Here is a 25,435-nt window from a genome sequence, read left to right on the forward strand (position 1 = left end):
AGAGTAGAGCTAGGGCCCCAGGGATTGCTGTGGTCAAGTTGCAGACAAAAACTACCACTCATTGGAAGACAGGAGAGGAGTATTTTGTTCCAAAAGCAGTGAACAGTTCAGGTGTATCTACATTCAGTCAGCAAATAAAAGTTCAACTTGGTTGCTAATGGGACCCACTCTGCTGACTGAGACTATGTACAGAACTCATAGTGGAAGATGGCTTGCAGTAACAAACCACCCTGTGCTTTTCTTAGAACTAAAAAGCTCAGGAAGTCGGTGATGAATGAAAACCTTAGTCCCAATGGCACTGCAGGAGGGGCCAGGAGAGCAGCCGCATCATAAGCCACAGGGTGGGGCACCCAGGCAGCGGGGGAGGGGTGAACAGCCAGGGTGGGGCATTGTGAGGTATGGGGCAGGGCATTGTGGGTCACATGCCTGGGTTTCCACCTGGGCCAGTTGGCTTCAGTCTGTAGGGGACTGCAGGAGGAGGAGAAGCTCATTCTGTACTCTCTGTATAGGCAGTTGTTGTATCTATCAGCTCTTGTTGGCTTCACAACCTATTAAATTAGCCAGCTGTTCTTCACCCTCCCAGAGAAGTCAACTCAGGAGAGGTGGCCGGGTCTGGACTGTGGGGTGGGCAGGCGAGCAGCGGCAAGACCATCTCTGCAAGTGCAGCATAGCCTTGCCTAGGGCAGCAGGAGTGCGTGGCCAACGCTGTGAGCAGAGGCACAGGTGGTGGCAGAAAGGAGTAGAGGCACCCTATGGGGAACATACTGACTTGTTGTGTGCACCACAGGGTCAGCCCCTAAATGGACCAACACCAGCGGTCAGGATGTCCTTCTGAGTCTGAAATCTGTGAGGCCACGGTAGCAGTAGCGCCCATGGCTGTTGCTGTAGAGCCTGCCAAACTGACTTTTGAAGCTGGTGAGGGCCTTCATGTGCACCAGATCTGTGACCAGGAAATGCGAGAAGGTAAGGAGGTGACAGTGGCATCTGCCCTGGCCACACGTCTGGCTGCTGCTGTCCCCAAAGTCCCCTGGGGGGTATCCCCTACCTCAGGCTTCTTTTTGCCTGTAGCCAGCTTTTCCAGGGCTGGTCAGAAACAAAGGCTGGCTCTGCCCTGTGTTCCCATTCCCACCTCTTAGTCTTTCTACACAGAGTCCAGGAAGTTTCTTTTCTCCTCCCCTTCCAAATGCCCAGTTCTTGCTCCCTGATCTCATTCTCTCAGGCTGGTCTGGGACCATTTATTTATGGCTCTTGTCTGTAGCTCTGTTTATTATTCTGTGGGACTTTGATGAAGCTTCTTTGGAATATTCTCTTCCTTTTTTCAATAAAAACTCAAATATCCCAACTTTTCAGTACCCATCCCATTCTTTTTTTGGACCTATCCAGATGGTACCTAAGTGAAAGAACCAAGTAAGTGCCTAGTTGTGTCATTTGTTAGAGTAGCTAAATCTCAGAACAATTCATACTGAAATATTTGGGGATTTCTACTTTGAAATCAGAATGAATGTTGCCATGGGAGAGATAGGATATACTTAATGGGTTGCTTTAAGTCACCTTGATAGGTTCTTATTTCCTTCTAAGTGTAATTTGAACACAAAAGGAAAGAAAAGGGAGGGTGCTTAAAATAATTGTGAGAGGTACGAGATGTCATGGCCAGGGCTACGGAAAAATGGGTGTTTATTTCCCCCAAAGTAATTTACCCATGAAGCTCTGCTTACTTTAAAATTCTTACCTTAACACAAAATGTGTCTCTCGATTTGTTCTGATAACTTAACAGACTTTATTTACCTCCTTGTTCTAAAAGAGAGGTAGGGATGGTTCATGGTCAAAGCTTTCAAAAGACATGAAATATCAATGTAGACTTTTAATGTGTATTATAAAGATTGAAGGTTAAAATGCCAGACCTTGCCTGTGTAAGAGTGTTTGCTGCCAAAACAATACAGGAACAAAAACCCAACACCACATGTTCTCATTCATAAGTGGTAGTTGAATAATGAGAACACATGGACACAGGGAGGGGAACATCCCACAATGGGAGGTCCATTGTGGGGAGGGGAGTAAGGGGACAGAGAACATTAGGACAAATACCTAATGCATGTAGGGTTTAAAACCTCGATGATGTGTTTATAGGTGCAGCAAACCACCAGGGCACATGTATATGTATGTATCAAACCTGCACGTTCTGCACATGTATCTCAGAACTTAAAGTAAAAACAAAAACAAAAACAAAAAACTTTGGTTGGGCTCTTAGTTTTTTTCACAGGTAGTAAAATGAAGACTCATGATGAGTGTGACTTTGTAACTTGGAGTACTATACTCACTTCTTAAGATGTTTAAGAATTTAGAATACACAAATATCTTATGTGTGATTATACCTTTATACACAAAATGTGTAAGTACTTATGTAAACTTATACTCTGGTTGCCGGCGTAAGGAAAGCCTGTGAGTGATTTTACACAACAGTTCATAGATGGGTGGTGTTGGATTAGAGAACAAAAAAGTCTCTTTATTGTCATTCTTTAGGATTAGAACACAGTTTATGTATGTCTCATTTGGCCACTTCCAATACAGAGAAGTCTTGTGCATGTTTTTTGTATGTGTTGCTAATGAAGAAATGAATACAGAGATATCACATGACTGTTGGAAGACAGCTACCTACAGAACTAAGATTCTGTGTCTTTGGAATGACATGGAAGTGACAAATATGCTGAATTTACTTCTTTTTAAAATTTTCAAACTCCAGAATACATCTTATAGTTTGCCTATAAAATAGGCTTGTCTTTTAAAATGTATTGCCGTCTTGATTTATTTTATGCAAAGTTGATTTTACACAACTCAAAGGGAACATTTACCTTTTTTTTTTTTTTAAATAAAAAATGGTCTCACTCTGTTATTCATGCTGGCCTCAAATTCCTGACTTGGGTTCTAGGAATTCTCCCATCTCAGCCTCCTGAGTGGCTGGGACTACAGGGATGTGCCACCTTTTCTGGCTTTATCTTATGTCTATACATTTATTTCAATGGATAAGAATAAAAGTCGGGGTCGTGAAATGGCCTTTTTCTTGAATAAACAAGTTGATAAATTGTTATAAATGATCACATATTTTTTCTTTTTTCTCTGTATAGATATGGCTTTGGAGTCAAACCCTCCTGACCATCCAGAAGCAAAGAAATCTCAAACATATGGTGAGATAACGTTGCTTTTTCTGCCGAGAAAAAGAGTGAAAACTCTTGTTTGATCAGATGTATTATAGAAAGTATTTAGAAAATCTCATGTTGGTCCACATAGTGGGAGCTTTCTTCCCCCTCTGGAGTCCCACTTCCACACATTCTCTCTTGTGGAAGCTTTCTCTCCTCCTGTTTCTCTCTCTCTCTTCTCTTGTTTCTCTCTCTCTCTCTCTCTCTCTCTCTCTCTCTCTCTCTCTCGGTAAATAAATCACTTTTCTGCAAAAAAAAAAAAAGGAAATGAAAAGGAAAAAAGAAAAGAAAAATTCATATTGGTATAATACCAGAATGAGAATTTGCTTATTACCATGAGGATGACACCAAGCCATTCATAAGGAATCTACCACCATTACCCAAACACCTCCCACTAGGCCCTGTCTCCAACATTCAGGGTCCCATTTTAACATGACATTTGGAGAGGGAGATATATCCAAACCATTTCAGAGTTATATTTCCCAGTTCCTTCCAGAGCCATGGGCTTCTCACACCTAGAGAGCATGGAAGCAGAAAAAAGAAAAGCTATTCCATGTCCCTCACTCTTCAGTGATAGGAGTGTTTGCCTACAAGGCCCTTCCAGCATTAAAGGCAGAGGCCATGTAGGAAACAAAGCATGGCCCAAGTCCCTCTTGCAGCTTTTATTATTCTGGCCTTTTTTTTTTTTTTTTTTTGCTGCAGACACCATGTCCAGATTAGGTTTGTATACTTATTTTTAGATTTAAATTTGGCCAGGTGCGGTGGCTCATGCCTGTAATTCCAGCACTTTGGGAGGGAAAGGTGGGTGGATCATGAGGTCAGGAGTTTGAGAGCAGCCTGACCAACATGGTGAAACCCCATCTCTACAAAAAATACAAAAACTAGTTGGGTATGGTGGGGTGCACCTGTAATGCCAGCTTTAGGAGGCTGAGGCAGGAGAATCATTTGAATTCTGGAGATGGAGGTTCCAGTGAGCTGAGGTCACACCGTTGCACTTCAGCCTGGGTGACAGAGCAAAGTTCCATCTCAAAAAACAACAAACAAAGATTAAATTTAAGATTGGTTACTTTTCAGTTGTGTAAAGACCCTGTTTTTGTTTGTTTTGTTTGTAGCGACATATTAGTAGATGACAAGTAAGTGTGGTTGGACATGCTTAGAGGGAATCTGGTGCATCTAGAGATAGGTGCCTGGCCAGGAAGTAGTTCTTAGAGCTGTTAGCTCTTAGATTCTGGTAATTAAGCTATGTGTAAATGCAGAATAGAAGAATACTAACCGATCATGGTTCATATATGCAACAGTTAAACTTTTTCATTAGCTAAATTTTTCATCTGGCCTAATTTTGTTGTCCTTTTGTACATGAGTATTATTTTTCATATGTATTAAAAACAAAAAGTAAACTAGGTCAAAAAGTAAATCTAAGTTTTTAGATTTTACTTTATGAGATTTATCATGCCAGATAGTTTAAATTATAAATTATTGAAATTAATTTTTTTACATGGAATTTTTTCTCATTGTACATAGGAGTAGTCAGTAAGATGTTAACAACTACTGTTTATATTATTTGTGTCAGAAGTGACCATTTTTTTTCTTTCATTCTTAGTACAAGAAATAAGAGAAAGTGACTGTGCAAATTATATAAGTAAACAGTCAAAAAGTTGAGAAATTGATGGTTTGACGTAAAAGTATGTCTCTCTTGATTTTGTTAAATTAAAATGGGGACCCAGTGGTGATAGCAGGGAGCTTGTTTTGTGGATTTTCTGAATCTCTTCTACTTTCCTATCAAACTTATCCAGAATAGTCTTCAGCTTAGTGTGTCTACCTTTTAAGGACTGCTGACATTTAAGTTAAATCTCAATAGTCTGATTGTGGTATAAAGATCTGCTTTCAATATTTAATGTTATTTTTAATGAAATAACAAAAATAGAATAGCTAAGTTAATTGTCAGCACGGTCTGTTGAATTTCTGTCAGAGCAGGTGAACGCATACATTCCTAGCTACACCACGACCTTATTTTTCTCCCTCTGTTTTTTTGAATTGTAGCACACTTTTTAATTAAATCAGTAATATTAACATGATTATGACTATGCAAATATTATTCACTGCTAAGTTATATGGTGTTTTCACTGTGTCTCTGCATTACATATTCCTTCGTCCTTTCTCTGAAACAGTTCTGATATCTGAGCACTTCTGCTCTTCTTCAGGATCATCTCTTTTTTCCTACCCTATGCTGGTTTATCCAGCCAAATGCAGTAAATAGCCTCGGGTGGTTTGTCACTTTATTGAAAAAGAATTTTAATAATTATTGTTAAATTATATTTTATATTTCACATCCATTATTTTTTAACACGAAGCTATTTTTCTGACTGTATTCATTTGCCTGTTTTCTAACAGCTGTTCCCCCCTACAAGTGTTGTAGCATTTATCACATGCCTTTCAAAGATATTTTCCATCTGCTAAGACATATGTTTTCCTCTTTTTGTTTTGGCAGTGGGTGGGCAACTTTCTTTGAAGCCTTCTGTCATCCTAGTTCAATATATAGTGGCTTTCCCTAGATATGCTCGATGTCTGCTTTTCTGTGCTATCTCTTTAAAGTCTTTTGGGATCTCACATAACTGCCGCCTTGTGTGAGATCGCCTGAGTCCTAGATTCTGTTTCCTTCTGTCCTGTTATCCTCTCTAGTTGTACTTACACACATTTTCCTGGGCGGAGATGTTTAGAGATCTGACCAGTCTTAAAATCCTTCCTCCTTGGTAGAGAGCAAACTTGTAGATTGAATCTAAATTGTAAGGTACTGAAGATATTCTGCAATCGTGCTCTCATCACAGCGTTATTCTTGAATCTGTTGCCATTGCATGACATGTTATTTATAACCAGGTTTTATATATCTCTGGAAGCTTTTTAGGAGATTTTCCCTATTCTGAAATTTAATGACAGCTTGGTAGGGATCTATTCAATTTATTGAGGCTACTAGGTCTGCAGACTCTCTCTTTTTGAGAATGTTTTTTATTTTCCGTGTTACTTTTTTTCTGATAGTCTTGTTACTCAGATGCTAGACTGCTTAGACAAGTAGACCTGCATTGGTTTCCAATTTTTCCCCTTCTATTTTTTTCAGTTTGTCTTTTTATTCTACTTCTGGGATATTCTGTGAGTTTATCTTCTACTATATCTATTGAATTTTATATATCTTTTGAGAGTGTTTTAAATTTTTTTTTAAGTTTTCCTGATTTTGACTGGTCCCATGAATTTTGTGTGTGTGTTGTTTCGATCTCTCTTGTTGGAGACTTTTCTCCAATGTGTGGTGGTCCCTGGCTTGCTTGCTTTATTTGAAGCAGGACTTCTCTGTTAACTGATGACACTCAGTGTGAGGTTGTGGAAGCCAAACTAGCTTTTCATTTGGGAGACCTCAGTGTATTACCTGGGGTAATACACAAATAAAGATTTGAGACAGGTGAGTTTCTTGAGAATGATTTCCCAAGTTTCTGCCTGGCTACTTGCTTTCCAAAAGCAGAGTTAGGGAAGAAAGTTGGAGTTCCATTTTTGGTGTACATATTTCTTTATATTTCAGGTTTAAGCCATGGTAGCTGTGAGCCAGAAATTCTCAGGTTTCATATATCCAGGGAACACACATCTAAGTTTCTTATCAGATGGGAGAACAGGTGGACTTGGGTCTCTAACTACAGATTTTCAGCTGGCCTTGCTGGCTTTTGTTTTACATTTTGCACTACTTTTCAAAGTGCTATTTGCCTCTAAGTTCACATCCTGCCTTTATTTCTGCAAGACAAACTGCTGATCACTTCTGTTCCAGTCACATTTTTTTTTTTTTAGACAGAGTCTTGGTTTGTCACCTGGGCTGGAGTGTAGTGGTAAGATCTCAGTTCACTGCAGCCTCCTCCACCCTGGTTCAAGCAATTCTCTGCCTCAGCCTCCTGAGTAGCTGGGATTGCAGGAACTTGCCATGACACCCAGCTGATTTTTGTATTTTTAGTAGATATGGGTTTTCACCATCTTGGCCAGGCTGGTCTTGAACTCCTGACTTCACGACCCACCTGCCTCAGCCTCCCAAAATGGTAGGACTATAGGTGTCATCCACCCTGTCTGGCCTCCAGTCACTTTCTGTAGGCACCAGAGTTATGCTTCTGTGTTATTTACCATTCCTTTATCTACTTTTTATGTCTCAGCATTTATTAAAAATTATCTCTGTCAACCTTCTCTCCTGGTTCTGTGTGTAACCTTTATTTTGTGAATAATAAGATGTCCAGAGGGAGAGGAAATAAATTTGTGATCAATCTATTATATTTAATCCAAATTTAGGACCTATATTTAAGTGTAAATCAAAGTTTAATTTCAATATCATTAATGATATTAATCCAGACAATTTTTAGTGATGTATCTATAATAAGCTTATTGTAGTTGTCTTCTAAGGCCTTGTTTGTTATTTTCATTCAAACTTTATACACTGCCATATTATCCCATTATATCACAACATAGCTGGAGCTGTTTTAATGAATGCTCACAGTGTTAGAAATATTTAAGTTAATTAAGATTTGTTTATTTCTAGCCTGCTCAACATAGCAACACCTCATCTCTACAAAAAGGTGAAATAACAAATTACCAGGCATGATGGCATATGCCTTTAGTTTTACCTACTCAGGTGGCTGAGGTAGAGGATTGCTTGAGCTCAGGAGTTTGAGGCTGCAGTTAACCATAATTGTACCACTGCCCTCTAGCCTGGGCAGTAAAGTGAAACCCTGTCTCAGAGAAAGGAAAAAAGTTATTAATTGTTTAAAAACGTACCTAAAATTTGTCCTGCCAAAAAGGAAAGAGAAAAATGTAAACTTAAGTTCTTGTTTTATTTTTGTTTGTTAAGTAGAATGCTGTAGTTGATTTATCTATTTTTTTTTTTTACTTCCATAGGTTGTGGGGGGAACAGGTGGTATTTGGTTACATGAGTAAGTTCTTAATGATGATTTGTGAGATTTTGGTGCACCCATCACCCAAACAGTATCCATTAAACCTGATTTGTAGTCTTTCATTCCTCACCCTTTTCCCAGACTTTCCCCTAAGTCCCCAAAGTCCATTGTATCATTCTTATGCCTTTGCATCCTCATAGCTTAGCTCCCACATATGGATGAGAACATACAATGTTTAGTTTTACATGCCTCAGTTACTTCACTTAGAATAATAGTCTCCAATTTCATCCAGGTTTCTGGGCATGCTATTAATTTATTCCTTATTATAGCTGAATTTTATTCCATTTTATATATGTAAAATATATGAACACATATCACAGTTTCTTTATTTCCTCGTTGATTGATGGGCATTTGGGCTGGTTCCATAATTTTGTAATTGAAATTTGTAAATCATAATTTGTTTGAGTTCCTTGTAGATTCTGGATAATAGCCCTTTGTCAGATATATAAGAGTGTGAAGACTTTCTCCCACTCTGTGGGTTGTCTGTTTACTATGCCGATCATTCCTTTCCCTGTGCAGAAGCTCTTCAGTTAAGTCTTACCTGTTTGTTTTTGTTGCATTTGCTTTTGCGTTCTTGGACATGAAGTCTTTGCCTAAGCCAGTGTCTAGAAGGGTTTTTCCAAGGTTGTCTTCTAGAATTTTTATGGTTTCAGGCATAGATTTATGTGCTTGATTCATCTTGAGTTGATTTTTGTGTGAGGTGATAGTTGAGGATCCAGTTTCATTCTCCTGCATATGGCTTGCCAATTATCCCAGCATCATGTGTTGAATAGGGTTTGCTTTCTTCACTTTATATTTTAGTTGGCTTTGTTGAAGATTGTTTGGCTGTAGGTATTTGGGTTTATTTCTGGGTTCTGTATTCTGTTCCATTGGTGTATGTGCCTGTTTTTATACCAGTTTCATGCTATTTTGGTGACCATGGCTTTTATAGTATAATTTGAAATTAAGGAATACAATTGATGCCTCCAGATTTGTTGTTTTTGCTTAATTGTGTTCTGGCTATGTGGAGTCTTGTTTGGTCCCATATGAGTTTTAGGATTTTTTTTCTAGTTCTGTGAAGAAGGATGATGGTATTTCGATGGGAATTTTATTGAATTTGTAGATTGCTTTTGGCAATATGGTCATTTTTACAATATTTATACTATCCATTCATGAGCAGGAGATGTCTTTGCTTTAGTTTGTGTCCATCATTTCATTCAGCTATGTTTTGTCCTTCCCAACAGCATATCAAAAAGATAATCCACCATGATGAAATGGGTTTCACCAGGGATCCAGGGATGGTTTAACATACACAGGTCAATAAATGTGATACACCACATAAACAGAATTCGAAACAAAAATCACATGATCATCTCAATAGACATATAAAAAGTATTTAACAAAATCCAGCATCGTTTTATGATTAAAACCCTCAGCAAAATTGGCATACAAGGGTCATACCTCAATGTAATAAAAGCCATCTATGACAAACCCACAGCCAACATAATACTGAACAGGGAAATGTTGAAAGCAGTCCCCTTGAGAAGTGGAACAAGACAAGGATACCCCAGTCTCACCACTTCTATTCAGCATAATACTGGAAGACCTAGCCAGAGCATCCAGATTGGTTAGTAGGAAGTCAAACTGTTACTGTTTGCTGATGTTGTGACTGTATATTTAGAAAACCCCAAAGACTCCACCAAAAAGCTTTTAGAAACTGATAAATGAATTTAGCAAAGTTTCAGGAGACAAAATTAGTGTACACAAATCAGTAACTCTGTTATACCCTAACCACAAACACTGAGAATCAAACCAAGAACACAGCCCCTTTCTTAATAGTTGCAAAAATAAAATAAAATACCTAGAAATAGACCTAACCAAGGAGGTGAAAAACCTCTATAAGGAAAACAACTTTAGTATTTTTAATGGTTTTAAATGAAAGGCAGCAGGTACAGTGGAAGAAGTCAGTGGGTGGGCAGCAGCATCCAATGGGTACTGGACCTTTGATGGTAAGCCTTTGGTTTTGACTTACTAAATTACTAGGTATAATTATTTTCTAGTTTTTGTTATTAAACTACTATGTAACCTCATCCATTTCTTGTTAAAGATAGTAAAATTTCACACTCTTGATGTATGCTGACTGAAGTTAGATGATTTGTTTCTATTTTGTGACTACCTTAAATAATACCTATAAATGGTAAACTGTTAGTAGTGTTTTGGTGTAATTAAATGTAGTAAGACTTATTTTCCAAATTATAACTGAATTAATTTATTAAGCACTTGTCAAAGTTTTTGATTTACTCAAAATTCTATGCTCAGCAGCTGGAGGTAGAAAGAGTAAGAGCCCTCCCTTAATCTTATGGAGAGGCATACTTTCTAATTAGGGGAATACTCTGCAAGAAGTAGTCTTATAACCAGTGGTGAATTTGACTAATAAGTCTTCCAAAAAATTTTTAAAAATAACATTTTTTGGTGTGGCTGCTGGCCGAAAGATCCAAGAGGGTAGATGGAATCAAACTTGCTGAAACAAGGAGAGAAAAAAAGCAGTATTCAAGGCAGAGAGCAGGGGTATAGCAGGAAAATGCCCAGGTGCAGGTCAGATGATTTATAGAATGAAACTAATCAACTTTTGAAATGAATGGCAAGTATTTTCTTGAGAATTTCATTTTAATCATGTCATGGCAGTCTTATTTAAACATGAAATGAAAGTTAAATTTTTTAAGTTGTCCTCTGTTTTCAGGGCATGAGAGAATATTCAAGTGATAATCTTTTTATCCTCCACATAAGGAAACAGGACTAGAGAAACCTATGGTTTCCTCACTTGTTGGTGGCCTAGCAACACTGGCACAGAGAACCTCTGAATCTGAAACACCTGTTTTGTCACAATATCACCTGAAATAATAAATTTAGGATTAGTAACTTAGTAAATACATTAGTCTTGTATTTATTACAATAAACTTCTCTTGTAGCAGTATTATTTAATACATTTTATCATAGTAAATAAATAATAGAAATTCTCAGCAGCTTTATATCATGGTAGAAAAAATGAAATTTTATTTTAAACTTTTATCATAATTTATAAAGGGAATTCATAAAATCCTTGTTAGGTTTGATGACAGGTAGCATATTAAGAGCAGCATTTTATAACCCATATCTCAATATCATCTCTGGGAGTTAAGAGCCTCCCATGGTTTTTATATAGAGTGCACGATACCACACTCAGGCAGTTCATGGAGTGTAAGAAATATCTTAGTGCTTTGTCATTTGACATTTTAACCAAGAAAAAAAAATATACACTTTGATAAGTTTACCTACCATCTCCTTCCTCTTCAGATATTTACTGAGCATTTTACTCAAAAATATAGTTCATGCTCAATTATATTCCTTAATGACAGCACAGCCGGCCGCCCTCATTTTACAAGGACACTAAAATTATGAGTACAACTATACTGCTAAGGGACAGACTAAAATTATTTCAGCCATTTTGTCCTCTTCAATCAGTTTAAGAAATTGGAATCAACTATATATTAATACCAGATTCTAAATATTAAGTATCAATTTCTCTTTTCATCTTATACATCATGATGGAAGGAAAAATCTGTTAGTAAATAAGCAATTTTAGAAAAAATGTTGCTATTTATTTGATGCCTTTATGCCTTAAGACAATGTTGAATGCAGTGAGAAGGATAAGTTCCCTTTCTTGAATGTTTTTTGTGAAAAATTGTTTTTTCAATGTGTTGTAGGCCTAAGTCAATCTGTACTACTTTGGATATTAATCTCAGAAGGAACAGCTTTTTCTCCTCTGCCACCAAAGTGTATTTGGACTTGAATTTCTCCCATCGTGCATGAGCACTTCATGGGCCACAAAGATGCACTTTGAGAACACCCTGAGATGAAGTTTATTTTAAAAGGAGCAGCCACCGCCACCACCACCATAGGAGCTGTCCAGCGTACACTATTATCATCTCCTTGAGTTATGAATGTTGATTTTTAGAGCACAATTTAGAAAGTGCTAATTTAGAATATTAATATCTTTTTATTTAATTTTACTTTTTATTCTAGAAACATAGCTAGCTTATAAACAATTTTGTTTTGAATGCCCTAGCCTTTTTAGCTAATTCAATTATCAGTAACTTTTACTTTACTTTAATTAAAAATGGTAAGCTTATACTCATGATAATGTCATTTTTCTTTCTTATAACAATAGTTTAGATGAAGTTGTGTTTCAGCAAAAACTGGAATCAAACTCTGTCTCAGGTGCTGAGCTTCAGAACCTATTGAGTAATCACTAACTGTCTGCAGTCAGCCAAGTCTCTTCAATCTTTTCTCTTTTTCCTTTTAGAGACTGAGTTTCCCTTTTGTCCTGTTGCCCAAATTGGAGAGCAGTGGCGCCATCTTGGCTCACCACAACCTCCCAGGTTCAAGCAATTCTTCTGCCTCAGCCTCCCTCCTTAATTAAATTATTTATTTATTTTTATTTTTATTTTTTTGAGACGGAGTTTCGCTCTTGTTACCCACGCTGGAGTGCCATGGCGTGATCTCGGCTCACCACAACCTCCGCCTCCTGGGTTCAGGCAATTCTCCCACTTCAGTCTCCTGAGTAGCTGGGATTACAGGCACTCACCACCATGCCCAGCTGATTTTTTTGTATTTTTAGTAGAGACGGGGTTTCACCATGTTGACCAGGATGGTCTCGATCTCTGACCTCGTGATCCACCCGCCTCGGCCTCCAAAAGTGCTGGGATTACAGGCTTGAGTCACCGCGCCCGGCACATTTTTTATTTTAAGTAGCTGGAATTATAGGTGCGCTTGGCCTATGTAAGGCTTTTAAAACAAGTTTAAATTTTTTAGGTTTTTTTCTTTTTTTTCTCCCCCCCCATATTGCTGCATATGCATTGGGAATTGATGCAGTATTAGTATTAAAACATGGGACTCGTCCAGGTGCATTGGCTTCACTCTATGGGCAGAGGAAAATATAGAACTGTGATGCAATCTTAACAGATACCTCTGCTGATCTGAAGGCAGAGAGAGCGCTGAAGCTGGAATGGCCCATTGGAGAGTTGTCCAGAGCCAGGCAAAAGAGCCATGCCCTTATCCCTGGAGGAGTGAGCATAGCTTTGAATAAAACAATCCCTTTGACTGAATTCAGTTTCCAGAGCAGAAAGAAGCTGCAGCAGTCGGTGCACCCCGCCCCTGAGGGAGCAAGTGCCTCAATCTTGAAGATGAGATCTGAGTCTTCAGCATCCACTGTGTACACCAATTTATCTTGTAACATGTAGACACAATTTCTAAACCATAATAAAATTTTTCTTCCTAATTTTAATCATGAGAGGAGGTCTGGCTCCTTGAGGTTACATTGAACTTCTCCTCTTTATCAACTTTGTTGCTTGTTTAAATCATTTTCTGGAATCAAGAGTGTCATTGGAACATAATTTGAAAATGTGACTAAAATTCTGACCTGTGGACATGTGATAAATTGTATCTGGAGATTGGTTTTGCTGAGTGCTAATAGAAAATCATGTAATGATGTAGTTTCACCTACTAAATATTGCCCAGACCATATTGTTGAACTCTGTGCTGCCATGGTCACCTCATCAGGATGTTTTCTGTCCTGTGACAGGTGGCTTTAAATGTACTCATCCATCTTCTTGTCCCATTACATTTGATGTTACTGATGTTTTGTACCCATTAAATTTTTTTTTCTTTCTTTTTGAGATGGAGTTTCGCTCTTGTTACCCAGGCTGGAGTGCAATGGCACGATCTTGGCTCACCACAACCTCTGCCTCCTGGGTTCAGGCAATTCTCCTGCCTCAGCCTCCTGAATAGCTGGGATTACAGGCACGCACCACCATGCCCAGCCAATTTTTTTGGGGGGGGGGATTTTTAGTAAAGATGGGGTTTCACCATGTTGACCAGGATAGTCTCGATCTCTTGACCTTGTAATCCACCCACCTCGGCCTCCCAAAGTGCTGGGATTACAGGTATGAGCCACCGCACCCAGCCAGCAAAAAAACCCCATTAAAATTGATGGGATTGCAAAGAACTTTCCTAGGAAAAAGGAAAAAAAAATATGGATGGAAAAGAACAAAGAGAAGAAAAATGTGCCTTTCAAGTGATTATTTCTCTGAAAGAGTAAATGAGAATTCTCCAGTTCCAAGAAGAGAGTTAGAGTAGGAGGTTTCCCTTCATTTATTAAGTGCTTCAATTAGCAGGTTTACTAAACAGATTTTCCTGTTCATAAAAGTGGATTATTCAGCCCACTGTAAAATTTAATCTCTTTCTCAAATGTTTGATCTTTATAAGATAAATTTAGTAGTTGTAACATTGTTTAGATTTGTGGTGAATTCTCAGTACCACAACCAATTAAATCAGATGCCTTCCTGTCAGGCTTTTTTCCTTCTGATGAGCTATTATTTTATGCTCTGTGATAGCCAAAAATTAAATTGACCATTATTTTAAGCTGAAGCCAAAACGAAAGTGACTTTGAAAGGCTCAATCTTCCTAGGTTTTGCTTGGATCTGTTGCATGTCATCTTTGTGTTGAACAAATTGAAGGGTAGCAAGATATCTGCAATACCCACAAAACATTTGTTTAATTACATTACTGAACGTGTTGGAGGGGAGTAAAACCTGCCCACTGGCAGCTGTCAGACTTTGGTCTCAAAACCTGTTTTCTCCTGAGGTTCCTGCATTTGAGTCAGAGGAAACAGAGGGGACTTGTTTCTTAGTAAACATGATAGACTCACATTTTTAAAAGATGTGTTTTTTCTTTTCTTACAGAATTCAAAATGAAATAAATGTGGCCAAATAATAACTAATATGAGACTAGTTACTTTGGTCTGAATTCCCTTGGGGAGATTGAATGCGCAAGGATCCATGGGGTAATTTGAGTGGTATAGATAGCATGGTACCTTGAGGGAAGACAGGAAAGTAAGAAACATTCTTCCAGTGCGACTCTGGTCACAAGGATGGCAGGAGCTACTCTAGGACTTTGACCATAGGGGTATATCTGTGAACGGCTATCAAGTTGGCTGTGGCCTAGCTGGTCCACATTTTCAGCAAGATCAATGATCATGTGCTATACAAATACTTGGCCAACTGTGGGGCAAATAGAACTAAGGAGACAAGAGTCAGATCCTTTCCCTTAGGTAAAAAATGATCTGAACCAGCACTCTCCAATAGAAATATCTGTGATAATGGACATATTCTATATCTGTTCCATCATGTACAATAGACACCAGCCACAGATGACTGTTGAGCAGTTGAAATATCGGTAGTGTAACTGAGGAACTGAACTTCTGCATTTGTCCATTTTAGCTAATTTAAATTTCGGTCACCACATGTGGCTAGGCTATTGTATTGGACAGTGTAGGGTCTAGAAATTGTTAAGGAATTATATGTAGTTCTATGGAAATGATGTCTTACCGGGCATGGTGGCTCACACCTGTAAACCTAGCACTTTGGGAGGCCAAGGTGGATGGATCACCTGAGGTCAGGAGTTCAAGACCAGCCTGGCCATCATGGTGATACCCCATCTTTAAATAAATAAAAAATGATGTTTTAAAACCTTGAAGTCTACGGTTCAATTTATATTTTATCCTAGTGTTTAAAAAATCTCTATGGATTTTTTAGGGAGATGAATTTTGTTTAAATTAGTAGTGCTGTTTTTAAGAACTGAAATAAAATATAAATTACAAAAGCAAATATAAAATATGAACCCCATGGAAAAGCCAACAAAGAGGAGGCTTAGAAACTAGAATATTAAAAGAACTCCCTTAGATAGCAGCATTTACTAAATAACCTCAGCACTAACATCTCATGTAAAAGAAAGTCTTATTATTTTATATTTACAAATTTTGACAGCCTGAAATCTAGGTCACTGTATTAGCAGTGGGAATAAAGAATGAATTAATTTAATTCAAATACAAAGAATTGCACTTCCAGAACTCAAAAAAATTATCATCAACTGGGCATTCTGAGAAAATCAGTTCCCCTTGCAACTTTAGCAGCAAAAATAAATAATAAAATAACAATATTAATAACAGTTTAATTGGGGTAGCATTTTGTACTGAACCTTCCTTCAAACTCTTCCCTGATCTTAGGATTCTGTACCATTAATCATGTACATTAATCTGAGAAGTCCTTATGAAATGCTGTTTCTTCAAACCCCTTACTGCATTTTGGCTCCAATAATACTTCCCATTATATCAGTATTTTATTCAGTACTCATCCTAAGATATGTGTATTCAGTCTCACCATTCAAAATTAAACCCATCTTGTTTGAATAGAAATTTGTTCTTTCCCAGTAGGGATATTACAGGCTATTCACTTACTATAAATCATAATTAGGGAACCATTGTCTACTCGTGTGTGTCCCTTACTCTGTCTCCTTAACCAACATATGTCCAAGTTGCCAAATTCTAATGTTCTTCCTCTTCAATATTTCTTTCACCTATATTTCTTTCAGCCTTACCTCTCCTTTCCTTTACCACCAACCTTCTGGATTTATTAAGCCCACATTATTCTCTCAACTCTTAATCTATCTCTCTGCTTCTAGTGTCTAAGCTTCAAGCCATTGTCCACCCTGCTGCCAGTCCATTGTTCTTCTGGCTTCTCTGAAACATTCCCCAGTGGCTGCAGGACAAACTCCAGTTATCCCAGTGATACCTCCATCAGTGAACACTGCATCCTGATCGCTTCCCACAGCCACCTCAGTTGAAATCAGTTTCTCTCCTGCTTAGGTTAGTTGACCGTATTTCTCCACAGGATGACTCAAAAATGTATAAAGGAATTAATGGTTGTTTATTCTTTTAGAGATTGCAAATATTTCTCACTGTCCTACCTCATGTTTTTTTCCAGAAATCCAGTGACCTAAATAGGGCAGGCAAGATGTCTTCCCATTTTGTAAAGGAGAGAACCAGCTGAATTAAGCAAGAGAGTAACCCAAGAAGACACAGCCAGGAAGTACCTGGCTGGTCCTTTCTGTATGAATACAATTAGTGTTTCATTAAAAATGATATCCCCAGTGCCTAGAATAGTGCTTGACATAAAACAAGTGTTAGGGAATAAATGTTGATTTAGTGAACGAGCAAATGAATGAATGAATGAAGACATATTGCAGAGGGCCTAATAAATATCATGACTGGTGTTTGAACTGGCTTAACCACATAATGAGTGGTCACTGAATCATGTGAGCTGGCTAAATGGCATGGTCACATGTGGATGCAGGTAAATCTGAAGGAAAGAACTAGGAAGTCAGTGCAGAAATAAGGAGATTATGCAATAGAGCATGACAATGGAACCCAAGGTTAAAATAGGAGACGGTTCTCAAAAGTATTATCTCCATTTTCCTGAAACGCCTTTTGCTATCAGGTGCTTTGTAAAGTGGGATAGGAATGCAATGAACAATCTCAACTAGATTTTTCACAGAGGAAAAGTTGCTTGAATTTTAAAGACAATTTGTTTTTCCGATTTTCTAGCAAATACTAAAATAAACATTTAAATTTTTTCAAGCTTTACAACCAACTTTAAAGCCATGAAACAAAGAGTAATCTCTTTCTCTTCCTTTTTTTTTTAGCTCTAGTAGAATAAAATGAAGGATTATTGTGCCCATTTGGGTCATGTGGTTACACCTACAATTTCTAAGGAACCAAGATCTTCTCCATCAATGCTTACTTTCCTTGTACCAATGTCAGAAACATGACATTTGTTTTAAATTAAAGCAATTTAATTTGCAAGTTTAAAATGTAGCTATGATAAGTAATTGAAAAGCATTAGTAACTTTTTGGTGATAGGAGTAGTAAATTAACCCAGGGGTTGATAGTGACCATCCAATTAAATTCAACACGTATTTACTGAGTGTATTCTAGGTGCAAGGCATTGCAGTAGCAAGGTGGGGTTCCGGAGGTGTGTAAGACAGGAGCTTGACCGTCTACAGGCTTTACATCTTTCAAGTAAATCATTACATAGTGAGACAAAATGCAACTGATGAGAAGAGAGGGAAAAAGAAAGGGGGAATTGGACTAAGGGGGGGCACCAGAAAACTTCATGAAGAACATGCAATTCAAACTATTCCTTGACAGATAAGAGTGTGGCATTCTGGCTGTAAAGATGGTAAAAGCAGAGAGTCCAATCTGGGAAATCTAGAAGGTGCTAGTCTGAGGAGAGTGACTCTTTTTCTTTTCTTTTTTTTGAGATGGAGTTGCACCTTTGTTGCCCAAGTTGAATTGCAATGATGCAATCTCTGCTCACTGCAACCTCCATCTCCAGGTTCAAATGATTCTCCTGTCTCAGCCTCCTGAGTAGCTGGGAGTATAGGCAAGAGCCACCATGTCCTGCTAATTTTGTATTTTTAGTAGAGACAGGGTTTCACCGTGTTGGCCAGGCTGGTCTTGAACTCCTGACCTCAGGTGATCTGCCTGCCTTGGCCTGCAAAAGTGCTGGGATTCCAGATATAAACCACCATGCCCGGCCAAGAGTGACTTTTATATGTAATTAGAAACCTTCATATCCTTTGTGAAAAAGGAGTGACAAGATCACATCTATGTTTGGCTATAATAAGAGAGGGTTACTATTAGCAAGGTAGGGCGGGAGATTTTTACCCTGTTTTTCGGGAGCATAGCCTTTTTTTTTTTTTTGCCAGATAAACTAAGGACCCTTGCCTATCTAAATCCTGGGAAGTGAGGAGATGGACTGAGCACTGTGTGCCCCACAGTGGCCTGGTGGCTCCTACAGGTGGCACTGATAAGGGTGGTAGGTAAGAGAGACTAGAGGGCAATAGAAAATCCCAATCTCTGGGCAAGAGTAGTGAGAATAGGGACAGGGAGCTGGCTCGGAAGACACAGCTATGAAGGGAAGCCAGGCCACAGCAGCACAGTTCGGTGACTGATTTCCATGAGAAGGTTAGGGAGAGAAAGAAGTCACAGAAGTTTCTGGCGTTTCAGATTGGAGCAGCTGGGGAGAGGACATTGGCACTGAGATAGGAAACACAGAAGGGCGGGTCTCCGGGAGAAGATGAAGAATTGGGTTTGGGATCAGAGTTCAAAGGATTTGTAGAATAGTAGAAGAACGGGTGCCAAAAGTTCAGACAAATACTGGAGGCTTTGCCCTATGGTTTAGATGTGCTAAATATCTGTCCAAAATCATGTCAGCACATTCCAAGTTGATGGGAAGGTGATTTATCTGTATTTATTACTTTTTTTTCTTTAGTATATCCTGTAGTTTTGTTAATCTGACCTTTCACGTCAATATTTCAAACCAATTTAAGGAAGTGCTAGGAGAGAGTATTGAGACCCGGCATATGATTCAAGCTGATGTCACAAATTGCAAAATGTGTTTTCATGTGCAAGTTAAAAATGTGCAGCTTAAGCGCGCGCTCCGTCTGGCGAGTGGCGGCACCAGCTACCCCGAGCGGTGCGAGGCCGGAGTCCCGCGTCCGCCACCCCCTCGCCTGGCGCCGGCGCGGAAGCTCCTTGCTCTTGTCCCCAGGAGAGCCGCCCAGCGCGGGGTTCTCGCCCAGCGCGGGGTTCTCGCACAGACCGGGATGGGAGCGGGCGAGCATGCAGCTGAAGGAGAGCCGGAGGGAGGAGGGAGGGAGCTCGCGCAAGCGGCGGCGGCGGCGGCGGCGGCGGCGGCCCCTTCCCTCCCGCTCCCGCTGCCGCGGAGAGCGCCGGCAGCTGCTGGGGGCTCGGCGGCGGCAGCGGCATCTAACCTCAGCTCCTCCTCCATCTCCTCTCTCTCTCCATCTGCCGTGGTTATGGCCGGTCGCTGGAGCACAAAAGAGTTTCCGCGGCGGAGGTCATGCGTTGCTCTTGCTTTTCCTCGCTGGGGTGTACTCATTTGCTGCCTCTAAATAATGACTTCTGAAAATCTGAAATGGCTTCATTTGAACACTGTAGTCATAGTAAGGAAATGGTGCTCTTGCAGAACATTCTGAAAATGTGCATATTTCAGGAATGTCAGCTGGACACAACAACTGGAACATTCTCAGAAGATCTTGTGGAGAGACTCCAGAGCAAATTCGAGCACCAAATGGCATAATCACAAGTCCAGGCTGGCCTTCTGAATATCCTGCAAAAATCAACTGTTGCTGGCTCATAAGGGCAAACCCAGGTGAAATCATTACTATAAGTTTTTAGGATTTTGATATTCAAGGGTCCAGAAGGTGCAGTTTGTACTGGTTGGCAATAGAAACATAGAAGAATATTGAAAGTTACAGAGCTTGTGTTTCCACAATTCCACCTCCATGTATCTCTTCATAAGACCACATCTGGATCGGGTTTCATTCAGATGACAGCATCTCTAGAAAGGGTTTCAGATTGGCATATTTTTCAGGGAAATCTGAGGAACCAAACTGTGCTTGTGATCAGTTTTGTTGTGGTAATGGTAAGTGTATACCAGAAGCCTGGAAATGTAATAACATGGATGAATGTGGAGATAGCTCCTGAAGAGATCTGTGCCAAAGAAGCAAATCCTCCAACTGTTGCCGCTGTTCAACCCTGTGCTTACGACCAGGTCCAGTGTTTATCTCGTTTTACCAAAGTTTATACTTGCCTCCCTGAATCTTTAAAATGTGATGGGGACATTGACTGCCTTGACCTAGAAGATGAGATAGACTGTGATGTGCCAACATGTGGGCAATGGCTAAAATATTTTATGGTACTTTTAACTCTCCCAATTACCCAGACTTTTATCTTCCTGGAAGCAATTGCACCTGGTTAATAGACACTGGTGATCATCGTAAAGTTATTTTATGCTTCACTGACTTTAAACTTGATGGTACTGGTTATGGTGATTATGTCAAAATATATGATGGATTAGAGGAGAATCCACACAAGCTTTTGCATGTGTTGACAACTTTTTATTCTCACGCACCTCTTACAGTTGTTTCTTCTTCAGAACAGATAAGAGTACATTTTTGTGCTGATAAAGTAAGTGAATGCTGTGAGGGGCTTTAATGTTGCTTCCCAAGTAGAGGGGTTCTGTTTGCCACGGGAAGTACCCTGTGGAGGGAACTGGGGGTGTTATACTGAGCAGCAGCATTGTGATGGGTATTGGCATTGCCCAAATGGAAGGGATGAAATCAACTGTACCATGTGCCAGAAGGAGGAATTTCCATGTTCCCAAAACAGTGTCTGTTATCCTCATTCTGATCGCTGCAACTACCAGAATCATTGCCCAAATGGCTCAGATGAAAAAAACTGCTTTTTTTTGCCAGCCAGGAAATTTACATTGTAAAAACAATCATTGTGTATTTGAAAGTTGGGTGTGTGATTCTCAAGATGACTGTGGTGATGGCAGTGATGAAGAGAATTGCCCAGTAATTGTACCTACAAGAGTCATCACTGCTACCGTCATAGGGAGCCTCATCTGTGGCCTGTTAGTCATCATTGCATTGGGATGTACTTGTAAGCTTTATTCTCTGAGAATGTTTGAACGAAGATCATTTGAAACACAGTTGTCAAGAGTGGAAGCAGAATTGTTAAGAAGAGAAGCTCCTCCCTCTTACGGACAATTGATTGCTCAGGGTTTAATTCTACCAGTTGAAGATTTTCCCATTTGTTCACCTTATCAGGCTTCTGTTTTGGAAACTGAGGCTAGCGGTTCCATCTCAGCTTGGATTTACTTCAGTCAGGCTTCCTATGGCAGGCAGATCAAGCAACATTTGGAACTGTATTTTTAATTTTGCAAGATCACGTCATTCTGGGTCATTGGCTTTGGTCTCAGCAGATGGAGATGAGGTTGTCCCTAGTCAGAGTACCAATAGAGAACCTGAGAGAAATCATTCTCACAGAAGTTTGTTTTCCATGGAGTCTGATGATTCAGACACAAAAAAATGAGAGAAGAGATATGGCAGGAGCATCTGGTGGGGTTGCAGCTCCTTTGCTGCAAAAAATCCCTCCCACAATGGCACTAGAAGCAACAGTAGGAGCAGGTGCAAGTCCATCAACTCAGAGTACCCAAGGTGGTCATGCAAATAATGGAAGGGATGTGACAAGTGTGGAACCCCCAAGTCTGAGTCCAGCACATCTTGTAAGTCACCAGCTTACAAGTGCACTCAGTCGTGTGACTCAGGGGCTACACTGGGTACATTTTACATTAGGACGATCAAGTTCCATAAGTTAGAACCGCAGTCCTTTGAGACAACTTGATTATGGAGTAAGTGGAAGAGAGGATGATGAGATGTTGAAATGCTAATTCCAATTTCTGATGGAGCTTCAGACTTTGATGTGAATGACTGCTCCACACCTCTTCTTGATCTTGCCTCAGATTGAGGACAAGGACTTAGACAACCATATAGTGCAACAAACCCTGGAGTAAGGCCAAGTAATCGGAGATGGCCCCTGGGAGCACTGTGGTATTGTCCACACTGCCCAGATACCAGACTCTTGCTTAGAAGTAACTAAAAAATGAAACAAGTGATGATGAGGCTTTGTTACTTGGTTAGGTATGAATCACACAAGGGAGATTGTACACACATTGGACCAATATCCATTTATTATTTTGTAACTTACAGTTAAACTAGTTTTAGTTTAAAAAAAATGCAGGGTGATTTCGTATTATTGTATGTTAGCCTGCATGGTTAAAATCAACAACTTGTAACTCTATGAACTTAGAGTTTACTATTTTAGCAGCTAAAAATGTATTACATATTCATATTGTTCAGTAATGTCCTTTCATTTGTTGCTGATTGTTTTCATCCTGATACTGTAGTTCACGGTAGAAATGTGGCTGCTGAAACTCATTTAATTGTCATTTTATCTATCCTACGTTAAATGGTTTGTTTATACTAAATAATACATTATTTTAATTGAAACATTTATGATTTTGCCAACACATCTTGTAACAATATACTAGATGTTAAGGTTGTTAATATACAAAAGAAACCCTTATACTCACCTGCATTTTCATTTGTTTAACATTTGTCTATTACTGGATTTCATTATCATATGAACTTGTCAAAGGGAAACAAACTTTGTCTAAAAACTTTTCTCTGATGTTTAAAATACAGTGATGTGAAATTTAGGCAGAGTTAGATAAATGAATGGCAAAAACAAAACTCTTTTATAGATTTTCTAATGTTGACTTTAATACTCTAACATGGTACAAACCAAATGGTAAAATCCCAGGTCATTTCTTTTTTCATCTCTATTTAGGGACAGAATTAAGTGGATGAAGATATTCTACTATTCATTAAATCTTAAACTTTATAAAATATGTACAAAAATTGTACAAGTAAGTTCCAACTGGTAATGTCTTTCCCTAATACAGGGTTGCACTTGTATTGGACAGTAGGGATTTGCACTAAAATTATATCAAGGTCTCAGATGAGTTTAGTGCACAAGCACTATCACTTTAAATACTATTATTTGCTACCACAGTGACTATATATTTCCATAGCTTTTGGCTGGGGTTGGGAGGGGGGCATTTTTATTACAACTTGAAATTGTTTTGCTGGTTTCATATTTATTTGTTGCATTTAAAAAATACATTATTGTTTTAAGAGTGATTTTTTTTAATATATTTTATTCTTGGGGGGGGAATCATGCAACACTCTTAAAGAAAAGAAAATTAAGAAATCATTCAGATTGGCTAGGCGCGGTGGCTCACGCCTATAATCCCAGCACTTTGGGAGGCCGAGGCGCGTGGATCACGAGGTCAAGAGATCGAGACAATCCTGGTCAACAAGGTGAAACCCCATCTTTACTAAAAATACGAAAATTAGCTGGGCATGGTGGTGCGTGCCTGTAGTCCCAGCCACTCGGGAGGCTGAGGCAGGAGAATTGATTGAACCCAGGAGGCGGAGGTTGCGGTGAGCCGAGATCGTGCCATTGCACTCCAGTCTGGGTAACAACAGCGAAACTCCGTCTCAAAAAAAAAAAAAAAAGCTGAATTAGGTGACCACTCGAAACTAAAACAGACGGCGTTTTGGGTGATTTAGCCGTCTTCTAATGTTTGTATTTGCCAGGCAGAAAGGCCTATAAAGCCTCCCCTTCCCAATGCTTCTACCCTAGGAACCTAGGAACACTTGAAACCTTTGGTCTACTCTGAGCTTTGTTTGTTGTATTTAGGAAAAGCGCCTCTTCTCCAGGTGTTTCACGCTTTCAAAAAGGACACATTGTTGACAGCTCTGATAGGGAAAGGAAATTGACAAGCCTGAGCACTTAAAGTCCTCAAACTACCTGATAATGATGCTGGTGCTCCCTCCTGCCTGGCGGCCTTGATCTCCAATTAAGCATCTGTGGAAGCTGGAAAGCAGGTCCCTTAATTGGGAAGCTGCGGATGAAGGCAGGTTACAAATTCTGCCAAGACATTTATCAGTCAGGCCAAGCTTCCTTCCCTCATTCTCACACTTGCATTTGTGTTTTGTTATTCTGCATTCCCCTGCACTATAAGACAAGAGGCTATTTAGTGAAGATATGAGTATACAAAAGTCATTTTGCATGAGAAACTTTCAGCTCCATAAATAACCTACTGAAGCAGGATTCCTGACGAATTTATTTCTAATTACACCTTCCTCTCTCCCTTCCTCTACACCTCCCATTAAGATACATTGTCTGGGACACGTGCAGAGGGTCTGTTTGCAGCTATCTTTTACCTAGAACTGATTAATTGCAGATGAAAGATTAATGCAAGTATGATTCCATAAGGACACTTCAGACAAAAGCATCCCACATCAGACTGCTTGCCTCTATTTTTCAATTTGACCATCAATTTAGCTGAGAATTAAATAGTAAGTAGCTGTGGTTGCAATTCTGGTCTCTGAAGGCACTCACAGGAATGAAAATAAATGAACAGGCTCTCACCCAAAAAATGTTCTATTATGGTCATTAGTGGGCAGATTCTCAGCAGTATTGAAGGTAAAATTGTCTAGAAAAGAGGTTGGCACATGTCTGTTAAGGATAGCTGAAAAGGATGGTGAAAAGTGTGGAAGTGGTTTGGGTCAGGGACCTTTGTGACATAGTTTTTCTATTTTAATTCCCTTTATTTATTTCCATTATTTAGAATGTAACAGCCATCAGCAAAAGGTTCTTTTTACTACAGAATCACAAAAACATGAGCTTTTTTAGTATGGATTCAAAAATGGCATGATGTACAATATAAATATAGATGTAGTGATGGTTATTTGGTGAACAGACCAACTCTGCACAAAACAGCCAAATAAAAATATAGAAGAAACATGACATTACGAAAAGCCCACAAGGACCTTTACCATGTATATAGTAATTACTTTGATTATGAAATGCTTATCTTTGGATTTCTCTTGCATTTTTCATGTAAGAGACAATTTTTC

General features: G+C 39.2%; 1 pseudogene across 1 annotated transcript; it reads left to right on the plus strand.

The window, feature by feature from the left end:
• The first annotated feature begins 455 nt into the window (after nt 1-455).
• LOC108590514 (low-density lipoprotein receptor-related protein 12 pseudogene) lies at nt 456-23,712 on the plus strand (annotated as a pseudogene). The gene is made up of 3 exons (XR_013524340.1): nt 456-963; nt 3,123-3,182; nt 20,095-23,712. The product of XR_013524340.1 is annotated as a low-density lipoprotein receptor-related protein 12 pseudogene (transcript).
• The last annotated feature ends 1,723 nt before the right edge of the window (nt 23,713-25,435 follow it).

Source organism: Callithrix jacchus, chromosome 12, assembly GCF_049354715.1.
Source record: "Callithrix jacchus isolate 240 chromosome 12, calJac240_pri, whole genome shotgun sequence".
In the NCBI taxonomy this organism is placed as follows: Eukaryota; Metazoa; Chordata; class Mammalia; order Primates; family Cebidae; genus Callithrix; species Callithrix jacchus.